Source organism: Adiantum capillus-veneris, chromosome 5 (genome assembly GCF_014529385.1).
Source record: "Adiantum capillus-veneris isolate H3 chromosome 5, ASM1452938v2, whole genome shotgun sequence".
In the NCBI taxonomy this organism is placed as follows: domain Eukaryota; kingdom Viridiplantae; phylum Streptophyta; class Polypodiopsida; order Polypodiales; family Pteridaceae; genus Adiantum; species Adiantum capillus-veneris.
This window is the reverse complement of record NC_140935.1, coordinates 40,802,060-40,817,178: the sequence shown is the minus strand read 5'-3', so window position 1 is coordinate 40,817,178 and position 15,119 is coordinate 40,802,060. Positions and strand designations below refer to the sequence as shown.

General features: G+C 45.0%; 1 protein-coding gene across 5 annotated transcripts in view; it reads left to right on the top strand.

Annotated features, from left to right (window-relative positions):
- The window catches only part of LOC147457189 (uncharacterized), an 83,172-nt gene that overhangs the window by 12,211 nt on the left and 55,842 nt on the right, over positions 1 to 15,119 (top strand). The gene's annotated exons all lie outside the window — the stretch shown is intronic.

Genomic DNA, 15,119 nt, shown 5'->3' with positions numbered 1-15,119 from the left:
ATGTGCAGGGAGGGACAAAAGAACTTGGTGGCAGATGCTTTGTCTCGGAAGCTGTTGGTCTTGGCTATTTCCGCGATTCATCATAGAAGCCTCGAGGACATGGTCGATTAGTACGCCATAGATCAAGATTTTGCAGATGTATTCAGTCGAGTACAGAATGGGGAGGTAGTAGCGGGATATTCCATTCGGGATGGCTACTCGATGAAGAAAACGGTGTTGTGCGTTACACAGCCGTTGAGGGAAAAGGTTCTAACTGAATGCCACTGTCCACCATTTATGGGTCACCGTGGCATTGATACCACCTTGAAAGATGTGGAGCGATACTTCTTTTGGCCGAGACTCAAGAAGGACGTGGACGATTTTGAACGCAGTTGCTTGGTATGCCAAAAGGTCAAGTTTGACAAGCATAAAGCACAGGGATTGTTACAGCCTTTACCCATTCCCACTTAAGTATTGCTATGGATTTCATATTTGATCTTCCGAAGACACGGAGTGGGCACGATGGTATCTGGACTGTTATTAACAGATTTAGCAAGCATGCTCGTTTCATTCCAGTGAAGAAAACAGTCAAGCCGGATCATTTAGCGAGACTGTTTATTGCCCAGATATTCAGATTACATGGCATGCCTGAGACAACAGTCTTTGACAGAGATCCTTGATTCATGAGTTTATTTTGAAAGGCTATTTGGGAGAACATTGGCACTCGGTTACAGTTCTCGTCATCTTTCCACCTGTAGACAGATGGGCAATCTGAGATTGCAAATTCAAGCGTATTGGATTTATTGAAGTCTTACATTTCGGATTAAAAGACTCAATGGGCAAAGTTTTTTCCTTTGGTGGAATTTGCTTACAATAACACGATTCACTCTTCGACGAGGAAGGCGCCATTTGAGATTATTGAAGGTGCTCCGAAGGTTCCACCCTTCCTAAGCACGAAAGATAAGATTTTTGAAGCCGACCAATACACGAGGGACTTGGACACTGCTTTTGCCAAGGTCCGGGAGGTTTTAGAGAAATATCAAGAAAGACACAAGAAGGCAGCAGATCGACACTGTGGTAATTTGAAATTAAAGGAGGATGATTGGGTGCTCTTACGTTCTGAGAAGGCACGCCTCAGAAAGAAAAAGGGAAAGGCGCGGCTTTTTCCAAAGCTTAGCATGAGATACTATGGTCCTTTCCAGATCAAAGAAAAGATAAACACGGTCTCCTTTAGATTGAAGCTGCCCGATACTTAGAGAATTCACAATGCTTTTCATGTGAGTCTCTTTAAGCCTTTTAAAGGCGATGTGCCCGATGATGGGGAGCCAGATGAGCACCCAAAATGGAGGAAAGCGAGGAGATACTCGTTCCAGAATAGATACTGGCACATAAAGATAGAAAGATTAAAGGTAAAGTGATTAGGTGGTTCTTGGTTAAATTCAAGAACTATCATGCATTGGATGCAAAGTGGATTGAGGAGGACCTAGCAGATACTCCTCAGATTGTGGAACTTTACCTTGAAGCATCCGGTTTAGCATAGTCTACTCCGATAGAACCCCCGCCGACTTCAGCATGGGCGAATTTAGTGCAGGGGGTTTGCACAAGAGGGGAGTCACTCCGCTCCTTTGTCGACAGATTGCCTCGATATTTTGATATAGAGTCACTAATGTTTCTTTGGGTTTCAGGGATATTGCTGGGTTGACAGTATTCTGCTTTATGACTTTATGAACTGGAATTCCTGATAATGAAAATGATAATGATTGATTTGTACTTGACTTGTTTGAGTGCAGGAACTGATAGACGAAATGACTGCAGCATTTTGGTCTCATAAATCTCTATAGACATGTATGCAAGATGGATTAGTTAATCGGGCATCTGTGAGGTCCCGATTGGATCTAGATGTGATTGCTAAATACGTTGCTGATTAATCATGGTTTGAGATTTGGAATGATTTTTGAATGTGATTTGTCAAGTGATGTCCTGTGATGTGACCGTCGATTGGTACATGTGCTAGATGTGTTGTCTAGTGCGTCGGTACTAACAGTCAGTGTCTGCTAAGACAGTTTATGGCCTCTATCTGTTTTGCAGGCGTAATTGAGGGTGATTACAATGCTTTCAAGGGGGGGGGGGGGGGGTATGTCACAAACCGGTGGCAGACTGCCCGAACAGTGATGTGGTAGCAGACTGTACAAAACCCCCGTAAAACGCGTCGACAAGCTGACGTGGCAGGATGTACGGACTTTCAGATTTTGCGTCGCAAAAAGCGCTGACATGTGTACGAAAATTGTTGCTTTTGCGTTGGTTGAAACCTACGTAGGCTGAATTGGCAGCTTTTGGAATGAATTGCTTTATTTTTGAAAAGCCTTTAAGCTTTTGATTTTGGGGCTCTGCTTTTGGGTATCCCTTGTAACCAATAAATAAGTGGTTAGGCCCTCACTTCTTAGAGCATGTGGATGCAGAGTCTGAAGTAAGAACCTACTCGCTCTCTTGTACTTTGAACACAGATAAATACAAAAAGAAATACCGAAAGGCGCCAGTCTTTGGGGCCAATATCTTTAGGCACGGAACTACGCCGGGCCATGTCGACTGAAGTGTGAAATTGTGAACTGTTTTGAAGTGAATCTCTGTTGTGTAGTGGTAGAATCTTGACTTGGGGTGTCCAAGTTTGTTACATGATGACCATGCACCGAGTTCTTGGGTACTTGGTGTTCTTTGGTACTTGGGTTCTTGGCTTGCAAACTGCATTTAAGAAGGCTTTTTTCTTACCCACGCTCAACTCCTTCTTGCGGGTGCACCCCTTGGCCGCCTTGCACTCACACCAAGGTTTCTTTTTCCCACCTCACGTTGATTGGCTTACCGCTAAGTGCAAGGTTTGCTCTCAATGAGTGGAAAAGAGGAACGAGGGGAGTCTGGACAAGCCCTTCTTTTCTGGGTTATCTGCCACTCTTCAAAAACACAGATTAGGGATCAACATGCCCAAGTGGTCTTGGGTTACGTGCGATCACAACAAGCAAAAAAATAATTGTGGTTCTTTGTGCTTCTTTCCTTGAGTGATGATACCGAACACTGCCAAAGAGCTCTGATATCAATGTAATGTGCAGCGGAAGAGAATGATGGTGAATGCTCAAGATGAGTGATGAGTGAGTGCTCAAGGTTCCTTAGAGGAAGGGAGAGCCTTCCTTAACTTAATGAGAGAATGTGCAATGACTCAAATAAGAGAGAGAGAGAGAGAGAGAGAGAGAGCGAGAGAGAGAGAGAGAGAGAGAGAGAGAGAGAGAGAGAGATACGACACCAAATGGGGTCCCAAACGGTAAACCCCCCTCCAAGGGCCCCTCTCTCTATTAGATAGGTATTTGCTTTAGATTGCACAGTGTTTGGTACAATGGTTCTAAATGTTGTGATGCTTGACGATGACGACAATGATGTCGACGACGACGATGTCGAGGCCAAGGGCTGAAATCTGAAAATGCTCTTGATGCTGGTGGCTGAAATCTGAAATTACTGGGAATGCTTATGAGGATCTGCTAGGGTGGCGAGGCTACGGTTGATCGGCTGTCGTCGAACGACGATGGCTGAAAACTGAAAAACCTAACTGATGTGCTGGCTGAAAACCGTTTTGCTGTCTTGGTCGCGACGGAACGCGCGACCGCGACGAGGGAAGTGCTGGTCTGTTGTGGTATTGCGGCGGGAAGCCGGGGAAAGCAAAACGTTGTTGCTGGTTGAAAACGTTGATGCCAAAACGCTAGGTACTGCTTGCGAAAACGCTAGGAGATGCTTGGTATTGCGGGCACTGCTTGGTGCTATTGTGCTGCTGTGTCTTCTGCCTTCTTCAAGCACCCAATGGGTCACTTATATAGGTGCTAGAGCCTGGGTCGAGTAGCTCTCTAGAAAGCTTGTAACGGACTTGGACACTTCAAGTCAAGAATCTACCGCGACAACACCAAATAACCACTTCAAAACAGTTCACAGTTCACAATTTATTCGACATTGGCCCGGCGGAGTTCCGTGCCTAGAGATATTGGCCCCAAAGATTGGCGCCCCTTTTGGTATTTCTTTTTGTGTTCACAGTACAAGAGTGCGGGCAGGCGCTCACACTCAGACTCTGCGTCCAGATGCTCTGAGTTGTAAGAGGCCTTACCTGCTTATTTAAAGATACAAGGGATGCTAAAAGCAGAGCCTCAAAAGCTTTAAAAACCAAAAGCTGTAAATTTCTAAAAGTTGGCCTCTCACAAGGCTTAATTAAATTAAAGAAAAAAGGTTTTCTCTCTACTGCCTTGCGTGAAAATTAAAGCAACTATTTTTGTGTAGCTTTCAGCCCCTTATTTCACGTAGCCAAAAGCTGTCCCCCAAAAGCTTACCGTCCCCCCTGTTGCCACGTGTCAACAACTGCGCCAAACGGGGGCGTCCGTACTGCAGCGCCACGTTAGCAGCAGCCACGCCAGCCCTGTAGCGTCATTTCCGGGACTGTTTTTTTTCCCGCGAGCTGGGGTGTGTACCGCTGCCCATAGCCAAGCCATGCCACGTCACTGATTTGTGACATACCCCCTCTTGAAAGCATTGTAATCGCCCTTGATTACGCCTCCAAAATAGACAAAAGCCATAAATTGCCTTAGCAGCCATAAATTGCCTTAGCAGACACTGACTGTTAGTACCGATGCACTAGGAACACATCTAGCACATGTACCAATCGAGAGTCACATCACACGATGTAACAAACTGCTGACGTGTCGACCTACTGAAGAACGGAGCTACCGACCGAGGGGCCTAAACTCTAAAAGGAACAAGCAACAGAAGAAGTGTCACAGAGTGATGACGTGGTTGACCGAGAGCAGAAACCCTAACCCTAATTTCTGCCAAAAACCCTTACTGCTGAAACCCTAATTCTGGAAACCCTAACCCTAAAACCTGCAAACCCTAATTTCTGCCAGAAACCCTAACTGCTGAACCCTAATTCTGGAAACCCTAACCCTAAAACCTGCAAACCCTGATTTCTGCCAGAAACCCTAACTGCTGAACCCTAATTCTGGAAACCCTAACCCTAAAACCTGCAAACCCTAATTCTGCTGCCAGAAACCCTAAAACTGCAGAAACCCTAACCCTAACCTTAACCCTAAGGACAGATTTCTGCGTTTTGCGACGTGGCAGGCTGTACGGATTTCCATGATTTACGCTGGCAGCTTTTTGGCTTTGCTTCTGGACCAGAAGCTTTTGAGTTTTAAAGGCTTTTTACTATAACTGCTTTTCAGGCCAAGGGCCTTTAAATATGAGGCTAGGGCTCATTCTTTGGCATGCTTCAGTACGAAGGTGCAGAGTTTGGAGTACCGGCTTGTACTGTGTTGATGCAATATAAAGAAATACCGAAAGGGGCGCCAAGGTTTGGGGCCAATACTCTCTGGGGTGGAATTCTGCCACTCCGTGTCGCGTGTCGTCTCTCTCTCCATTTCAGTTCAGTTGTTATTTGAAGTGCTTAAAGTTGTTTAGTCTGTTGTTTTCTATTGGCACGTGGTGCCCGCCTTGTGACAGTGGTATCAGAGCATCAGGCGTGTGCTTTTTTGAAAGCATACCGGTCCTACAAAAGAGCAGACAGAGGTTTATTCGAGGATATCTTCGCCCTCCAACCCGGACTTATTAAAGAGCAGACAGCTTTATTCGAGGATATCTGCGCCCTCCAACCCGGACTTATTAGCCACTCCTCCAACCCGGACTTCATCGCGCATCGGGCGCGCTCCCGTCTTCACCGCAGTGTCTTACAGGGCATAAGCCAATTAAGATCACTTGCAAGAGAAGGATCCAGATTTGTTTCAAGTCACTGTTTTTCTCAGAAGCAGTGCTATGCAGGTGTTGATTTCTACAGCTACCAAGCAGCATACTCCAAGTACTTGGCAAGCTTTCAAGAAAATTTTTGCCCGAAGTTGTATGGTTTATGACATCTTCCTTCGGAGTGCAACTTCTGGCAAAGTGGGGTATCCTGAAATGCTTGCCATGGAAACCCTAGCAGATTATAAATTGAAATTTCTCGACATCTCTCAATAGATGTCTCTTCACGAGCAGATGACCTTGGAGGTTCAGTGTGATTGCTATCTCTTGGGACTACCATCGCCGCCAAAGAAACACCGTCTGTCCAAGAGTTGATGGACCATGTTGTGCTCGGCTACGACCTCATGGAAGGAACCTAACCCTAATTTTTGGTGCAGGTTTCAAGATGGAAAGTCAGTCGACTTTTCGAGCTCGATTGATGTCGAGATTGCTTTTTAAGTTTAAGTTCTCTTTGATCTTGTTTGGTGATCCTGTTTGGAATTTGTTTGAAATGGATGATATCTGTTTTGAACCTGTTTTGGTGCCGATTTGAATTGTTTGACTCTGGTTTGATACTGGTTTCAATGATTGGTGATTTTACTCCCGGGTGGAGAAGTGAGAAATACTGTTTTGGTATTGTTTGAACCTCGGAACGACGCAGGCCGATGCTTGGGGAGCGTTTCGTTGTATGTTTGAAAACCTCCAAACGACGCAGGCCGATGCGTGGGGAGCGTTTGGTTGTATGCTTGTAAAATAATTGTTGGTGTGACTCTCGGCCCGGACCTGGATGGTTATGCGGGAGGAGTATTAAGAAGTCTGAGCAGTGGTTACTCTCAGCACCTCCAAACGACGCAGGCTGCGGTCTGGGGGGCGTTTGGTTGTAAAAGGCCTCTATATCTCCCGGCCCGGACCTTTCTAGGTTATGCGGGAGGAGTGATGAGGGAGTCGTTGAATATCTCCCGGCCCGGACCTTGTTAGGTTATGCGGGAGGAGTGTTCATCGGCGGCTTTATGTTTTTATGTCCTGTAACATGCATATGTGAGCATTTGTGTTGCATTGTGATGTGCCAACCATTGAATATTCCTAATTGGATGAGATTGCCTGGGTATGTAATTTTAGTGCATCAAGACACTCGAGGAAGATCAGTACGGTCTGGGTGTGATGGCTAATTTTACTACGCCGGAATATCAAGAGTTCCGATCTGGACGAAAGGAGAAGCTAACTCCTTGATCAAAACAGCCGATAGGAGCAGCTAACTCCTTGATCAAAAGAGCAGAAAGGAGAAGCTAACTCCTTAATAAAAAGAGCAAATTGATTGTCCCTCGGAATGACCCTCGGAAATTTTTGAACTAACTTGAGTTGTTTTGTAGGTATGCTGTAATCGCGGACGATTATTCTCTTTCAAGAAGGGGAGATGTAACAAACTGCTGACGTGTCGACCTACTGAAGAACGGAGCTACCGGCCGAGGGGCCTAAACTCTAAATGGAACAAGCAACAGAAGAAGTGTCAAAGAGTGATGACGTGGTTGACCGAGAGCAGAAACCCTAACCCTAATTTTTGCCAAAAACCCTAACTGTTGAAACCCTAACCCTAAAACCTGCAAACCCTAATTCTGAAAACCCTAACCCTAAAACCTGCAAACCCTAATTTCTGCCAGAAACCCTAACTGCTGAACCCTAATTCTGGAAACCCTAACCCTAAAACCTGCAAACCCTAATTTCTGCCAGAAACCTTAACTGCTGAACCCTAATTCTGGAAACCCTAACCCTAACCCTAACCCTAAGGACAGATTTCTGCGTTTTGCGACGTGGCAGGCTGTACGGATTTCCATGATTTACGCTGGCAGCTTTTTGGCTTTGCTTTTGAACCAGAAGCTTTTGAGTTTTAAAGGCTTTTTACTATAACTGCTTTTCAGGCCAAGGGCCTTTAAATATGAGGCTAGGGCTCATTCTCTGGCATGCTTCAGTACGAAGGTGCAGAGTCTGGAGTACCGGCTTGTACTGTGTTGATGCAATATAAAGAAATACCGAAAGGGGCGCCAAGGTTTGGGGCCAATACTCTCTGGGGTGGAATTCCGCTACTCCGTGTCGCGTGTCGTCTCTCTCTCCATTTCAGTTCAGTTGTTATTTGAAGTGCTTAAAGTTGTTCAGTCTGTTGTTTTCTATTGGCACGTGGTGCCCGCCTTGTGACACACGACATCACAGGACATCACATGACATTCAACATTCATTCGGATCTTAGACCATGATATATCGGGAGTGCAGTTAGCAATCGCATCTAGATCCAGCTTGGACCTCATAGATGTCCGATTGACTAACCCCTATTGCAACCATGTCTCTTCGAGATCAATTAGACCAAAATATTGAAGTCATTTCGTCTATCAGTTCCTGCACTTTAAAAACAAGTCAAGAATAAATCAGTTTCATATTCAGGAATTCCATTTCATGTAATCATACAGCAGAATACTGTCAGCTCTCAGTATCCCTGAAGCTCAAAGAGACATCAGTGACTTCTAGTATTCTAGAATCAAGGCATCTGTTGACAAAGGAGCGGAGTAACTCCCCTCTTGTGCATCCCACTGCACCAGATCTGCGGCCAAGCTGAATTCTGGGTTCCATTTGGAATAGACTATGCTAAATCAAAAGCTTCAAGGTAGAGGTTCACGATCTGAGGAGTATCTGCTAGGTCCTCCTCCTCCATCCACTTCGCATCCAATGCAGGATAGTTCTTGAATTTAACCAAGAACCGCCTTCTTACTTTACCCTTATTCTTTGTGTCCTATGTGCCAAAATTTATTCAGGAACAAGGATCTCCTCGTTTTCCTCCACTTCGGGTTGCTCGTCAGGCTTCCCATTGTCAGGCACATCACCTTTAAAAGTTTTCAAGAGACTCACATGAAACGCATTGTGCCAGGCAGTTTCAGTCGGAAGGAGACATCACTGATCTTTCTGGAGATCCGGAAAGGTCCGTAGTATCTCATACCAAGCTTTGGAAAAAGCCTCTCCTTTTCCTTCTTCTTTCTCAGGCGTGCCTTCTCAAAGCGTAAGAGCACCCAATCATCCTCCTTCAATTTCAAATCGCGACGATGGCGATCCGCTGCCTTTTTCTGTCGTTCTTGAGATTTTTGCAAAGCCTCGCGGACCTTGGCAAAAGCCGTGTCTAAGTCGTGCGTATACTCATCAGCTTCAAAAGTCTTATCTTTCGTGCTTAGGAAGGGTGGAACCTTCACAACACCTTCAACAATCTCAAATGGCACCTTCCCTGTCGAAGGGTGTATTGTGTTATTGTAGGCAAATTCCACCAAAGGTAGATACTTTTTGTCACAAGGCGGGCACCACGTGCCAATAGAAAAGAACAGATTGAACACGCTTTTAGCACTTCAATAACAACTGAACTGAAAGAGAGAGAGACGACACGCGACATGGAGTGGTGGAATTCCACCCCAGAGAGTATTGGCCCCAAACCTTGGTGCCCCTTTCGATATTTCTTTATATTGCATCAACATAGTACAAGCCGGTACTCCAGACTCTGCACCTCCAGGAAGCATGCCAGAGAATGAGCCCTAACCTCATATTTAAAGGCCCTTGGCCTAAAAAGCAATTACAGTGAAAAGCCTTCAAATTTAAAAGCATCCGGTCCAAAAGCAAAGCCAAAAAGTTGCCAGCGTAAATCACGGAAATCCGTACAGCTTGCCACGTCATCAACCAACGCAATTTTTGGAAATCTCCTTGCTGCCCTTAAGGTTAGGGTTTCCAAAATTAGGGTTTTAGGAGTTAGGGTTTCTGGCAGAAATTAGGGTTTAGGCCCCTCGGCCACATTTGTAAGTTGGCTCCATTCTTTAGGCTTTGACACGTCAGTAGTTTGTTACACTTTTCCCATTGAGTCTTTTGATCCGAGATATAAGACTTCAATAAATCTAAAACCATTGAATTGGCAATCTCAGATTGCCCGTCAGTCTGCGCGTAGAAAGAAGACGAGAACTGCAACTGCGTGCCAATGTTCTCCCAAATTGCCTTCCAAAACAAACTCGTAAATATGGGGTCTCTGTCGGAGACAATCGTCTCAGACATGCCATGTAATTTGATCTGGGCCACAAACAGTCTCGCTAAGTGATCCGGCTTGACTGTTTTCTTCACTGGAATGAAATGAGCCTGCTTGCTAAATCTGTCAATAACAGTCCAGATACCATCGTGACCACTCTGTGTTCTCGGGAGATAAAAAATGAAATCCATTGCAATACTTTCCCAAGGGCGGGTGGGTATGGGCAAAGGCTGTAACAATCCCTGTGCTTTATGCCTGTCAACTTGACCTTTTGGCATACCAAGCACCTGCGCACAAACTCTTCCACATCCTTCTTGAGTCTCGGCCAAAAGAAGGATCTCTCTATCCCTTTCACGGTGGTAGCAATGCCGCGGTAACCTGTAAAAGGTGGACAATGGCATTCAATCATAACCTTTTCCCTCAACTGTTGTGTAAGGCACAACATGGTTTTCCTCATCAAGTAGCCATCCTGAATGGAATATCTTGCTACTGTCTCCATCTCGTATCCGTGTGAAAACATCTGCAAAATCTGGATCTGTGGCAATACTGGTCAACCATATCCTTGAAGCTCCTGTGATGTATCGCGGAAATACCCAGAACCAACGGCTTCCGAGACAAAGCATCTACCACCGCACTCTTCTTTCCCTAAACATGGACAATCTGGAAGTGAAACTGTGACAAGATGTTCGCCCACCACATCTGCTTTTCCGAAAGCTGCTTCTGTGACAAGAAGTAGGGTAAACTCTGATGGTCTGTAAAGACAGTAAAATCCGCTCCAAGTAGGTAATGCCGCCACTGAGTAAGAGCATGGATAACCGCCAAAAGCTCTTTCTCATAAATCTGTGCTGTGATTTCCGGCCTTGAGAACAATCGGCTCTCGTAAGCAATGACATGGCCTTCTTGCATTAAGACCGCACCTAGACTACGACCACAAGCATCACAATATACTTCAAATGACTTCTGCAAGTCAGCCAAAGTCAAAAATGGTCTCGTAGTCAATTTTCTTTCAAAGTCTGAAAGGCAGTCACTTCTGTGGGTCTCCCCGAGAAAAAGACTCCTTTCTGTGTCAAGATATGCAAATTGGAAGCAACCTCTGCAAACTTTCGAATGAACCGCCTGTAGTAAGAACTCAGTCCCAAGAAGCTTCTAACTTCATGGACATTCTTCAATTCGGGCCAATATGGATAGTCTCTATCTTGGCTAGATCCATTTGCACTTCTGCTGTTGACACGATGTGTCCCAAAAAGTGTATCTCTAGTAGGAAAAATTCACTTTTTCTTCGCATTAATCACTAACTTGTGATCTCGTAATGCCTGAAAGACCTGAAGTAGATGATCTCTATGTTCTGCCTCATTCTTGGAGAAAACAATGATATCGTCAAAGAAAGTGCCAACAAATAGCTTGTACTCTCAAAAAATCCTGTCCATCATCCGGTTAAATGTCGCAGGAGCATTGGTTAAGCCAAAAGGCATCACCAAAAACTCAAATAACCCAAAAGTCGTCCGAAAGCTGTCTTGTAGACGTCTCCCGACGCGATTCTGATCTGATGATATCCACTCTTCAATCAATCTTGCTAAAACACGAGGATCCTTGTAATCTGTCGAGTATATCATCGATCCTAGGAATCGAAAATCTGTTCTTGACGACGATTTTGTTGAGAGCTCTATAATCGATGCACATTCTCCAAGATCCGTCTTTCTTCAAAACCAACAACACTGGAGAGCAATACGGTGAAGTACTAGGGTGGACAAGACCCTTTTCCAATAGGTCTTTCACTTGGTTCATAATCTCTTCATTCTGTGCTCGGCTCACACGGTAAGGTGGCCAGTTCGGTGGTGTGCTTCCAGGAACCAGATCAATGGTACGATCTTCAGGACGAGCAGGTGGTAACTCACTTGGCAGGCCCTTTGAGAAGCAGTCGGCATGAGACTGGAGAAAATCTTGGCGTTCTTTATTAAGTTCAGACATATTTGTCCTATCCTCATCACTCAACTCTTTCATAAAGATCGAGTAAACAAACAAACTGGATTTCATTAATTTTGAAACGGCCGAAGCCAATACAATAGGGACAGACTCGCCCTTAAGTTTAATATCAAGTATAATTGTTCTGCCCTTCTTTGTAGTCAATGTCGCTTTCCTTGTCCGATAGTCGACCACGGCATTGTTCTTGTGGTACCAGGGAATTCCCAAGAGGACATCACAACCTTCCAAAGGCATTATGTAAAAATCCTCGTGCCCCAAATACCCTTGGCAATGCAACCGAAGTTTGCCAATGATAGGTGTAATGACTACGTCTTTACCGGGTGCTGCTAGAACTGCCTCCGCAAGTGGTCCCATTCGATCGGGAGTGATCTCAAGCCGCGCTGCCAATTCCGGTGAAATGAAGTCAGCCTTGGCTCCTCCATCAAAGAAGATCATGGCTTCTTGGTCTTTCACTTGGCCCCAAGCTCGACAAAGTTCTGTACTCTCGTCCAACGTGCTCGGATTGATACCCATGCAATCTGGAACCAGTCATGTTTTCATCTTGCCTTTTCTTCCATGTTCCTCAGTTGCTCTCGAACTCTCAGGTCTTTCGTCGTCCTTGTCGTTCTGTCCTTTCTGTGCCTTTTTAGGGCACTTCGCGGAGATATTTCGAGCTTCCCCGCATCCAAAACACTTCCCTTCCCTGATGAAGCGAGCTCGCTCCTGAGGAGTAAGCTTGGGTCGTGTATCTTTCTTTTCTGAGTTGCTCTTTCTCTTTCTACTTTCATTTATTGAAGTCTGTTCAGCTCTTTGTGTCATGATCTCATCGGTGGGGTAAGTCAGACTGCCAGAGTGAATGGCAAAACCCCGTTTCGCATGACTCATCAACTCCTGAATAGAAGCTGACTTCTATTCCAAGCAATGATCTCGGATCTCTGTAGGAAGACCCAAGGTAAACCGCTCAATCTGCTCCTTGAACGAGATCTTCTTAAATGAAGAGGCGGGTAGAAAAGAGCTCCAGAATCTCTCGCAATAAGCGTCCACTGTATCTTTCTTGGTCATCCGAAGATGGGTCCAAGCAGTTCGTATATCGTGTTCATACTCTCGAGTCAGCCAAGAAGAAATAAAAAGCCTCTTGAATTTCAGCCAGTGTTGCTTAATAGAAGCGTGGACCACCAAGTTCGAGCATTCCCCTTAAAGAGAGAGAGAGAGAGAGAGAGAGAGAGAGACGCACTCGTGGGCTGCCAACCAACCCTCTCAAGGGTCCCCCTACACTGTTACCAATGTGGTGTCGCTTTAATTTGCTTAAATGGAATGCACACCAATGCAATGCCTCAATGCAAGACCTTGACCCGACTTGAGTGGATGATGTAGTCGTGATAACTCTTTGGAATGAAGCACGGAGGCTGATTTGATGCACCTTCGTAATTTGGCTCTATGTGGACTGTAGATGGCCTGTGCGACGAACATCTGGGGGTGATTTGCACACTTGATGTGAGAGGATTTTAGGCTGAATGCTGGCTGCAAAAGTGCAGATTTGCAACGCTGAAAATGTAATAAAATTTGCTGCAAGAGCAATGCAGAAAATGCAACAGATGATGGTGCCAATAATGGGCAACGGAAGTGGCCTAGAAAGAGTGCGGGCATAGATGGCTGCCGATAAAGCTATGTGAAGCTGCAGATGGGATGGTGAACTGTGACTTGGAACTGGAAAACGCTACGAGAGAGAGAGAGAGAGAGAGAGAGAGAGAGAGAGAGAGAGAGAGAGAGAGAGAGAGAGAGAGAGAGAGAGAGAGAGAGAGAGAGAGAGAGAGCGACCACCTGCCAAATTTCAGATGCAGCGTAATTGAGAGAATAGGTAGAATTGAGAATTCACACTTCACAATCCTTTGTTTTTCCTTGCGTTAGTGATGCTTCTTTTTAGATACTTGAGAGAGAGTGTCAGAGAGATAAGGTAGAGATGCAGAGAGATAGAGAGAGGAGAAAGACTCACTGGTGTGCTCCCAACAAACCCTCTTGAGTCTCAAGGCCCCCCACACTGTATTGACCACATATCACTGCAGACAACAATTCTAAAAGCTCAAATTTTTAGTTGGTGTTTAAAGCTAAAAGAAAGCAACTGTCCAAGCCAAAAAAACTAGAAAACCAAGAGAACCCATGGTATTCTGAATGTGACCCTTCACCTTGTTTTCCCATGCTTTGTGACACCTCATCTACCTTCTCTTTACTTGTTAATTTTTTTGTTTTTATTTTTGTTTTGTTAGCATGCTCTTTGGAAAGTGCAAAATTATCTCAAATTATCGTTTGGTGGTACAAAAAACAGACCAATTTTTTCTCTACTAATGAGAAAGTGAGGACTTGTAAAAAAGTTGTAGTTTGAGTTAAAACTTGTCATACATTCTTCTAGGTTTCTTTCACAGTTCTATCCATTAGTACCAAATGATGTCTAATACAATCGGTAGTTTCTCATGTGACCTGGATAAAGTGTATCACAAAAATTTGTTTAAGCTACTGTAAAGGACCCTTTTTTTGTACCACCAAACCATATTTTTACAAATTGTATTCCCATCAAGATTTCACAGATAATCACTTTGTACGTTTAAGATGATTGGCATGTACGCATCCTTTCACCTCTTGGAATTTAGCAAGACGCTACCAAAAGGATGGGTTGCATCTAGAGAGGGGCAACGCTAGCAGATGGAGGGTGAGGGTGCCTTCTTCAAAACGCCTGCATGGTAGATAGAGGGAGCACTCAGAAACTTATGAGCCTATGTAGAGGTTCTTGTGTCTTTACATATTACTCGTGAGGCCTTAAGTATTCAATTCATTTAAAGGCATTTTTTTGACTGAGCTATCAAGAGGCTTAGTTTCTTGGTGAAGCTGTTGCACATCTCCCAACTTAAGAATTCGATAGTCATGGGCATTGGCCCGCAGATAACCTCCTGTCACAAGGGAGAGGTACATTGGGCTGAAATGACCGTCAATACAGCCTGCCCCACTTTTCCGATCAACTCCCTCTTGCTGGCTGGCTGAAAACGTAGGGGTATCACCTTTAGTATGAGCTGAAACTGCTGCATAGGAGCCCCCCCTTGCCCTCAAAACATAGATGTACAAGCAATAGCACTTTGCCGATCAACTTCCTCTTGCTGGCTGGCTGAAAATGCAATATAACACTTCCCCGATCTCTTCCGGATGAAAAAATGCAGATCAACGAGGTTTACGAAAGAATCGTCCCACCAGCAGCCCTCTTTGGATGCAAAAGCACAAGAAGAAAGTCCTTCAAATGAAAACATAGCCACGAGTCACCGTGGCTGAAATTTAGCACCGCACCCCGATCAAC